The sequence below is a fragment of the Muscardinus avellanarius genome (assembly GCF_963383645.1).
Source record: "Muscardinus avellanarius genome assembly, chromosome: 16".
Classification (NCBI taxonomy): domain Eukaryota; kingdom Metazoa; phylum Chordata; class Mammalia; order Rodentia; family Gliridae; genus Muscardinus; species Muscardinus avellanarius.
In genome coordinates this window covers 65,989,284-66,000,018 of record NC_137802.1, presented here as the reverse complement: position 1 = coordinate 66,000,018, position 10,735 = coordinate 65,989,284, and positions in this window count along the sequence as shown.

The following is a 10,735-nucleotide window of genomic DNA, read 5'->3' as shown; positions in this document are numbered from 1 at the left end:
CAGGCTACCCTGGCAAGTTTTTTTCAACCAAACACTGACCCAGATGTTCGTTGCTATGAAGGTATTTTATGGGCACAGTCAATATCTACAATCGGTTGACCAGTGGAAAGGACATTACTCTCGATAATGTGGGTGGGCCACGCCAATCAGTTGAAAGCCTGGGAAGCAAAATCTGAGGTTTCCCAGAGAACTCGGAATTCTGCCTCAAGACTGCAGCAGCCTCTCCGGCCTGAGCCTCGGCCTGCCGGCCCGCCCTGCAGAATTCCGACTCAAGACCGCAATGGCGACTCTTCCCGCCAGCTGGCTTGCCTTACGGATTTCAGACTTTACCAGCCCCTACAATTTCGTGAGCCAAGTCCTTAAAATAAATCTTGTCATATATGCCGTCAACCCTCTGTATCTGTGGGTTCCACATCTGCAGATTCAACCAGTAGTGGCTAGAAAAATCTTTTTTATTTAAAAAAAAAAAAGACCAGAATGTTACAAAATGCAAAAACTTCAATTTACTACATGCTGAAGACTCAATGAACTGATATGTGGCCATTAGGTATGATAAGTCATCTATGATTAATCTGAAGTTTATTGGGTAGGGATTGAACCTATGGGCACTCTACCTCTGAACTAGACCCCAAACCCTTTTATTTTGAAACAGAACCTTGCCAAGTCTTGGAGGCTAGCCTCAAACCTGCGACCCTTCTGTCTCAGCCTCCCAAGTACTGGGATCACAGGCGTGTGCCAGCAAGACGATTTAAAGTATACAGGAGATGTGCAGATATGCACTGGTTATTTGCAAACCTATACCGTTATATGTAAGGGACTCGAGCATTTGTAAGTTTTGGAATCCATGGAGGGACCTGGAACTGTATGTATACGTACACATACATATACATGTGCACACATATATACCTCTTCTATGGGTTCTACTTCCCTGGAGAACCCTGACTGATAGAGAAGTACCTTCCCCTGCTTAAATGTTAGAAACAGAGACTGTAAGACCCAGAGGCTGCTGAGGCCCAGCATAGACTCTCACAGAGCCATGCGGGCCAGGCCCTGCCTGCTGCCTATCCTATACTCAGCTGTATTCAGAGTCTGCTTTCCTAGCCGGCTGGTCCCTGGTCCTCTTCTCTCCAGGTCAGATCTGCCCTGCTCCTTCTCGGTGTCCATAAGTGCCATCCCCACGAGAATTTGGGTTTTGTCCTTTCACATGCCTACTCACCAGCACAGAAGCTGGCTCCCCAAGACTGCCACCTCTGCTTCCCTCCTTCCCCAGCCACTGGCCTCTGGGGTCTGTCAGCTGTCTCTCGATTGGGTCACCGGCGTCCTGCAGGCACTAGAAGAGACAGGGGAGGCCCCTCGAGATACCCCTTTCTCCACTGAACCCTCAGGACAGACACGGCTCCCTAGCACTGCAGCCCGAGAAGGGAGAGTGTACGTGTGCCTTTGAAGAGATCTCACGCATTCAAAAAAAAAAAAAAAAAAAGTCATAGAAATAAAACCTCTGAGGGTGTGTGGCTTTGGGGTGAGGAAGAGGAGGAACCCTTGCCAGAGTGAGCCTCCGAAGCTTCCTGTTTGCAGGCAAGCGGGAAGCGCAAACATCCTTCTCCGCTTATGGTCTTTGTTCTTGCCCAGCCAGTGTGCGCTTTAGCAGGGTGGCCTTGGACGCGCATGCTCCGGCTGTGTTATCTGCTTCAGATCAAAAGAAAAAAAAAAAAAAACGAATGAGAATGTGCTCGGGAGGAGGCCTGGATACCGCACACATGCCAGTTATGATCATAATCATGAAAGCTCTGTCCCCGAGAGAGCTGTCTCCTCCCTGAAGACTGCGTGCTAGTGAGGGGCGCTGGAGGCGGGGGACTCACTCCCCAGCCGGTCCCTTAATGAACCCAGCTAGAGGCCGAGAGATTCCCTGTCTCCAGGAGCCCATGATGTCGAACAATGAGATGACTCATCCATTCCACTGGCCCCTTAGAACATCTATTCTTCCATGCTGTTTGGGTGGCTTCTTTCTCTTTCTCTTCCCAAGATCTAGAAAAATCCATAACCATCCCTCCCCTTTGCCTAAGACAGTCCCAGTTTATCCCAGTTCTCCCAGCATAGCTTTTAGGAACACTTTTCCCTTCTTGAGACTATCCTAGTTTAGAGACTAGGTTTGAGGGTCCCAGTGTCTATCTCAAGCCCTTCTGGGCAGCCATGAAAAAGGTCAAAGAGCTTTCTAGGAGCTTGGACAGGGCTTGGTACTGAGAAGAACTCTTGGAAGCAAAAAGGCTTATTATCAGAGCAATTTAGCTATTCTATCATCTGGAATTTGAGACCTATCTGAAGTACAATGCCGGAGTCTGGGAACGGTTGTGCCTGGCTTCCTGGACGGCCCTGGAGTGGCTAAGCGTGAAGGAAGAGTAGGCGACCATGGGTGTTGGGGGTGGACTTCGTGTGATACGGTGGCACCAGGAAACGTTAGCCTTGGCTTTTGAATCCTATCAGCAAAGTGCCGGGGCTTCGAAGCAAGGGCTTTTAATGCAAGAAACCGGGCTTGGGAAAAAATAACAGAGTTGAGTGAGAATACAAGTGTGAAAAGAATCGGTCTGGGAGCCTGGTATTTGTGGCAAGATGTTACCACATGTCTGGGAGGCTGGATAGCTAGGAATACATGTCATTTGTTTAGAATCTGGCACGTCCAAAGGTTTATTTGCGTGCGTTCCCGCTTGGAGCTCAGAGCAACAGGGGGAAGGGAGCACAGGTACTACCATCCTCCGAAATCCTTAGGACGTGGAAACTTTCTGCCTCGTTACTATGAAGACCGTTCAGGGCTGCAAAACCACTTTGCAGACCAAAGAATGCTACGCGCATCTACGACTGTCCCGCCGTGACTCTGTCCTATGCAATTGCAATGCACCGATTATTATTTTTTAAGCACTTTGCATTCCGATAGATGCTTTGACACCTGCCGCCAGGTAATTTGCTCATGGGACTGACGCTGGGGTTTTGTTTCAGCAGTTTATACCGCCATCACCCCCTGGACCAGACAAGCTCAGGGGTGTTAGGAAATGGGTGCAAAGTGGCTATCGTAGAAAAACACGGGCTAAGGGATGGAGCCAGCTAATTTCCGTTTCCAACCTGCAGGGCTCCAGCCCAGCAGCCCGCAGCAGGGGCAGGCCCCAGAGGCCCGAGGCAGGGGATGCGTGCAGGGTGGGGAGAGCCCGGTACTCTCACTACAGGGTTGGGAACAAGTGAATGCAGGACAATTGAACTGCCAGTGACCCCATCGAGCAAGGAGGCTAATTAAAGCTTCTCTCCCCACACTTCAGGCAAGCTCCTCCTGCCCTTCCTCCTGATGGTGCAGCCGATAAGGAGGGATTGAATTTATGAAAAGCGATGAAGATGTTTGGATAAGCCTCAGTACCAAGGCAAGCCGGCCCGACGAGTCAGGGCCTGACGGAGGCCTCCGGGTGGTGGCTGACAGCATCTTTAGGGGCCGGCTGGGCGGAGGAGAGGAAGGGGAACGAGCCCTAAACGTGACGCCCCGCTGGCCCTGGCTCCGGTCTGCGCACCTTAGCAACTCGGGTGGAAACGGGATTGCCGGATATGGGTGGGCTTGCCCTGAGCCACCAGCCATCCAGCAGCTCCCAGAGCCGTTACCCAGGCCCTGTGAACAGAATAAACCAGAGGACTAAAGGCTGATGAGCAGGACCGAATCAGAGGCCTGGGGAGAGTTCCTTCTGGTCCAGAGATGGAGCGCCAGGCACTGGGAACAGGGCTTTGTGTGCAATTTATCACTCCATTCTTTTGTATAAACAGCTGTTAGCCTCATTGTATTGATGTGAAAAGTAAGGTTCAGAGAGGTCAGGCAACTCACCTGAGGACACACAGCTTGTAAAGGCGAGATCTGGGAATCAGATTCGGCGGCCTTTGTTCTGAATGGACCAGCTCTGGCCAGGTTGTTGTGTCAGTGGCCAGATGGGGATCCTGGAGTATCTTCTAGGAGTAGGCAGTGAATACCGGCGATTTTCTCAGACCACCTTAACTCACCGTCCTCCTGCATTGGCCCCTCTGGTCTGGGCACCAGGATGCCCTGGGCTGGCTGTGGAAGCTCTCGGTTCCCAGTGAACAGACAGTGAACTCTCCTAACCCCTGACCCATTCCCTCCTGGCCTACCTGATCCTGGGGACCTGGCCCCTGCACACCCTGGCCCAGTTCTGCCATAGCAGAGTCTCCCCTAGAAGCACCAGCCACACTGAGCACATGGGGTGGGTGACAGGGCCAGGCGTCTTCCTCTCGTGTCCAGCATGGGCTATGACCAGGAGACTGGCCGGCCAGCCGGCACAAGTGTGGCATGCTGGGGGATGGATACCTCTACATTAGAGGGAGACCCCTGGCTTTGGGTTACATGGGAAGTAGAGGAAAGCATAGGAAGATGGCTGTTCTCAGATTCCCCAGCTTCAGTGCCCTGGGTTCCAATTTTCTCCAGCCTCCCAGAGAGGCCGGCCTCCAGGAGATGAGGCCACTGAGCCACAAGGGTGACCTGACGCAGGTCCTCACCTCTGGTATAGCCTTGTCCCGTGTCCTGTTTCCCACAGTGAAGACTCAAGCCATTTGAATTAGCCAATTCCATGGCTGGCTCATTACAGCCCATTCAGAGGCCGCAGGAACTAATGAATAAATGAGATTCGACCCTAGATTTTTTATACATTTTCCAATTAGGTTGGGAAGGTCTTTTCACCAAAAAGGCCGAACTATGATTCAGATAATGAAGGCTGGGACCATCTGGTCTGGACTGGTCTGAGCCAGCCAGGGTGGTAAGCAGGAGTGTAGATCCAGGATTAAAGAAATGTGTGCGCATTTGGGTACCAAATGCCAGCCCTGCTGGTTAAATGCAAGGCACGATGCTTAGGCCAGCCCAGGTCATTTAAGTCAGCAGTTCAGAGTGGATTTTAGTGTTGATCAAGGTGCCCACAACTCACTTCATTAGTGTCCGTTTAACAGTTGGTTACATGGGCCAGGGGTAACATTAATGATTACTACTTGTTAGTTAAGTAGACACGAGGTTTTACATAAAATGCCAGCGGCAGGGAGACCCTGGAAGGGGCTGTCTGGGGCAGCGCCTCTCTGCGTACCCACGATGTGTGGCAGGGCAGATTCACTCTCCTAGGAGAATCGTGCAAAGGATAGTCTGTACCGCAGCAGGCCTGGCCTGGAGCGAGGCCCAGGAGGCCCTTGGAAGGGTGAGCTGCCTTCCCTTGGGGGCTGAGTCATTGTCTGAGCCAGAGCTTTAATTTTTTTATTTTTTGCAGAAGCAGAGAGCAGCCCAGGAGGCAGCTCCTGGGAACCCCAGAGAAGGAAAGGGAGTAAGAGCTGGGCCTTCCTCCGGGAAGGAAGCTGCCCTTGCAGTCCGCGTTGGGTTTTCCTTGTGCCAAGAGGGGAATGCCCACCAATGATTTATGCAGACATTTATAGAAAGCATACAGGTTTACTCATTCATAAAATGGAAGAACAGGGTGTTTTTTTGCCCTGGCTGAGCTCCGGGGCAGCTCTAGGGTAGCGTGGCTGATTACAATCATTTCCGGACGTGCCCAGATTTGCCCGTGGGGGGAAAGGCCAAGGTTATGTGAGAATCCAGCCCCTGATGGAACCCCCAGTGCAGGCCATCTGCCCCTTGTAGTAGAGTCAAACTGACCTTCCCTGTGTGCCCCCAGCCCCCGCAAATACTGTCTCTTGAGCTTCCCAACTGGCAAGGTAGGCTACGCCTGGCAGGATGACGCAAGGGGCACCTTGTGGGGGCTCAGGGAGAGGGTGATTCTTCCAGCCCTGTCTGTTCAATCCTGCTGGGTTTCTGTGGCGCCTGACCTGGTTGCAGCTGGCAGCCCCACAAGCGCCAAGTCCGGGCCTCCCCTTCCCTGGGTGCTGAGCCAGAGGTGACTCACTGTGCTAGTGCCCGGCCACACTGCCTGTGGGCCCAACGGGTGGGTGGGCAGCGGGAGAACCGGTTTAGTCAGAAGCCACAGACCCACAGAGAGCGATTCCATTGTGATGCTGCTCTCCTTCCCAGCCCTGGATGCCCAGGCCTCTGGGAGGGGGGCTTGGGTGGCAGGTGTGTGACCCGCGTTAGTAAATCTAGATCTAGGTGGGACATCAAGTGATATCTTTTCTGTTTTCTCCCTTCTTTTCCAAACCAAAGGCTCAGGAATTTGGTCAAAGAGGTGGAAAGATGGGGCCAGGTGAGCCTACTGAATCCCGTCCTTTGAGAGGAGTGCCAGTAAATCTTTGCTGTGGGCTCCCCAAAAGACCAATGGGGGCTCTGAGCCCAGGAAAAATAGAAGGGAAAGGAGGATAGGAAAGAAGGAGCGAGGCAGAGTGAAAGCAGGGTTTAACCCTTCAGAAAGTGGGAGAACAGTGTGTGAGTCTGTTCTGCTCTGGGGCCCTGAGAGAATCCTATAGACAGCGCAAACTCCCCTTAGCTTGCGACAGTGGCATTGCTACCTGTCCTCACATATCTCTGCGCATGCACGTCTGTGTCCTGATGAATTTTTACAAGGACAGAGTCAGATTGGGCTGCAGTCTACCCATATGACCTCACTTTATTTTATTTATTTGTATATATATTTTTTGCGGTACTGGGGATGGAACCCAGGGACATTTTACCTTCAAGTGACATTCCCAGCCCTATTTTTTTTTTTTTATGATACTGGGGGTGGAACCCAGGGGCTTTTTTTTACCTCTGGGATATACTCTCAGACCTATTTTATACTTTATTTGGAAACAGGGTCTCACTAAGTTGCTGAGAGCCTCACTAAGTAGCCGAGGCTGGCTTTGAACCTGTGCGATTCTCCCGTCTCAGCCTCCCAAGCGTGGGGATTACAAGTGTGTGCCACCACACCCAGCTCCCAGCCCTATTTATTTATTTATTTATTCATTTATTTATTTACTGGTGGTACTGGGGTTCTTGGAAACCCTTCTACCTCTGTGTTACACTCCCAGACCTATTTTATACTTTTTATTTGGAAACAGGGTTTCTTAAGCCAGTGCGGCTGGCTTCAAACCTGCGCGATCCTCCTGTCTCTGTCTCCCAAGCACGAGGATTACAAGCATGCGCCACCACACCCAGCTTATTCTTTATTCTTTATTTTGAAACAGTCTCACTGAGTTGCAAAGGGCCTCACTAAGTAGCTGAGGCTGGCCACGAACCCCGATCCTCCTGTCTCAGCCTCCCAAATGCTGGTATTACAAGTGTGAGCCACCACACCCGGCACATGGCATATGACCTCATTTTACATGACTACTTTAAAAGCCCTACCTCCAAACACAGCAGAGGGTGCATCCAGCCAGGCACAGAGCTAAGTCCAAATAGAAAACAAGTCAAATGGAACCACACATGACCTGAAGAGGTAGTCACTATCCCTATACACAGAGGAAATTGAGAGGCAGGGAGATTGAAGCAAATTGTTTCCATTGCCCGATTTCAAAGCCTTGCTCTTTATTTTCTATTTTATTTTTATTTTATTTTTGGTACTGAAGATTGAACCCAGGAACATTTGACCTCCGAGCTATACCCCCAGTCCTTTTAAAAAATTGAAACAGGATCTCCCTAAGTGGCTGAGATTCTTGCTAAATTGTTGAGGCTGGCCTGGAGCCTGGAATCCTCCTGCCGGAGCTTCCCAAGTCCTGGGATAACTGGGCGTGCCATCACCATGCATGGCTCCAAAGCCCCATCTTTTAAGCAAAAGAAAAGTGCAGGGCTACTGGAGAGAAAGGACAGGAGGAAGCTGATACCGTGCTGGCTCCAGTAACTCCTCTGGCCAGGCGGTCTCTCTGTGGTCCTTCGGTCTCCTTGTTTTGCGTTGCTGGAAACTGAGGCTCAGGATTAATCATTGCCCCCTCGGTCCTGTTATGAAGGGCATCCTGGTCTCCTGTCTGGGCCATCTTCTAGCTAGCATAAGATGACTGAATGAAAGATGATAACCTCTTCTTCCCTAGACCCAAACCCTCTTCCTGACCCTGGGGAGAGGAACGCTTGTTGTGCCTGTCTTGCCCCTCTGGGTCCCCTTACGCGGGGATGTCTGAGCCCCTCGGATGCCCTACTTTGGGAGGGGAAGATCCTCCCCCATGCACAGCTGCCCTGAAAACTCACAAATCTTGAGGTCACTTCGATGGGACCCAGGGGCCCAGGCAATGCCCACCATTTGCTTTGGATTTAGCTGCCACCTCCCGCTTCCTAAACGACCAGGGAATGCCTGCTTCTGCTCTGCCCCAGAAACGCGAGCATCCCAGGGAAGCTGTTTTGGTGGGAGACCCTCTGCAGGTGCATCTTGAGCGTGTGAGGGAACCTGGGGGCAAAGTAGCACCTAGCAGTGGGCGTCTGTGTTTGTTTTCTGTCTAAATGAACCAACACGGGCAGCGTGACTTCACATGCCAGGGCCCGCACGCATGGATGTGTGACCTGAGGCAAGTTCTCTGACTCTCGGGACCTCGGTGGAGAAGCCTCACCTAACTATCCTCCATCCTGCGCGGAGGGGTGGTGTAACACGGCAGAGAACAGGGCAGCTCTGGCGCCAAAAGAGAGGATGGTAATAAGGAGCCTTGTATTAAAGCTGCTCAGAACTGCACAGAAATCCACAAAAATCCTAAGAATGTGGTGTTGATCTGCCCTGTGTCTCTAAATCCTCTTCTCTTGGCTCCAAGAAACTGCTCTAAAAGAGAAAGACGAACTAGCACTTGGCTCCGAGTCCTTTCTTAGGGTTTCTGATGTTGCTGAAAAGGTTTCCTTCTCTCGATATAAATGGCATCGGGATTGAACACGGGCAGCCATGACTGTATTCCAGTGCTCAACACAGAGCAGCATGCCTGTTAAGTATTTGCTAAAATCTGGGCACACAGCCCTTCCCAGTCCTCATTCATAACCCTCATGTGTCCCATTTACACCTGTTTTTTTTTTTTTTTTTTTTTTTTGTCCCCGGTTTGTTCTTTTCTCTGAGATTCTAGACCCTATAGGAGGGAGACAACCGCCCTGACGTTCTTGGTACATGTCCGCGCTGCGGTTGAGAGAGGGAGAGACAGGTGCTGGGTCTACAGCAGCTGTCTACATGATCCCTGCCTATAGCTCAGAGGAATTGGGATGGGGTTCAGCATGGACTCTTTCCAATAGCATCATTTTCTCAGAAAATGATGACCCCATTGGAGGCGGAGGCTGAAGATTTTCTGTGCTTGGGCCTTACTACTGTCGTGGGCTGGTCCCTGGGTGAACAGGACACTAGAAGCAATCTTGGGTCTGGCCCCAGATCTACCTGTCCCTCCCTGTTGGTCAACGGGCTGGTCCCTTTCCTTTTCTGGGCCTTGATGTCCTCATCTGCGAAATGGGAACCACCAAAAGAATCTTTGCTTCTCTCTTTCCTGAGAGGCAACATCCATGAGTCCATGTGGGCTGAGTCCAGAAAGACTTCAGAATGACCCTGTATTGAGCCCGCTCCCTCTGCCCCATCCAGGATCAAGGACATAATAGCTCTGGCCTGATCGGAGCCATTGAACACACTGTCCTGTGGCCTGGACTCCTGGGGACATTCCTGGCATTTGGGAAAAAAAGTTTGAGAACCCAGTTTCCAAACAACCCTGCTTCCCAGTCCCAAGAGAAAAGCTGGGCAGGACATCCCACGCCCTCCCTGCCCCCCGCATGGTGGTAACACTTCAGTGGGTTCTCTAATGAGCCTGCACCCCTCCGGGAAGAAAGCTAGGGCTTGTTTGCTTCTGTTGCGAGCCTGCTACAGAGCTCCGGATGCCGTCATTGTTTTGGGGACCGACTCCTTTCCCCCAGCGCCTGAAGTGGCTCGCATCACTGGGCCAGGCAGCTCTGCCCCAACCAGGCTCTTTCCTGTAATGCCCAGAGCAAGTCCCCATTTCTGGGGCTGCTGACACCAGCTGAACGCAGCTTAGTTGTCATGCAGGAGTGTGCACGCCTGGCTCCATCCTGAAAGTTCTCGGGCTGGGCTGAGGTGGTGGTGGGGAACCTGCAGACATTTCATTCACAATTTGTTGTTGGTTGGGATTTCTCTTCCAAGGGAGGCGGGGGTGTGGTTGCAAAATAAATCTTAGGTTTTTTTTTTCCTTCTTCTTCTTCTCTCCAAAGAAATCATTGTGTTGTAATGCAGGGAGAGCCCCAGCTGATGACATTTTTATGGGGCTGCAGCTAGCGAAGACTGTAGTGTCTGCCTGGGCCATCCAGAGGGTCAGTGATCTCTTTCTCTCTCTCCCACTGCGCCCCCACCCCCTTTCTCTCACAGTCATCCAACTTTAGTTCAATACTTGTCTAGAATTCTCAGTGGGGCTACCTAGGCGCAAGGGGGCGGGGGAGGGGAGATGACATCACATCCTTGCAAGCTGATTGGCTGCTTCCAGGCTTTCAGGAATGATATCATCTCTGCCGGGGCTGCCCTACCCCCCTTCACTTCCAGTCCTCCCTTGGCCAGGCAAGCTCCCCCCCACACAACCCCAGGGTACCCCGTTGCCTTGGAGACCACAAGTTTTCAACCTCCTTGTCTGAAGAAATGGTAATTCATTATATGTGTGACATGAGGGGTAAGGGGTGTAGGGAGGGAGACCTCGGCTGGACGGGTTTGAGGGGAGGTTGTGGACAACAAGATAATGAACAAACATATGTTCCATGCATGAGAAACCTCAGAGATGGCGGTGAGGGAGAGGTCACGGCAAATGGCACTCAGGACAAGAAAACCAAAGCCACAATTCTAAAACA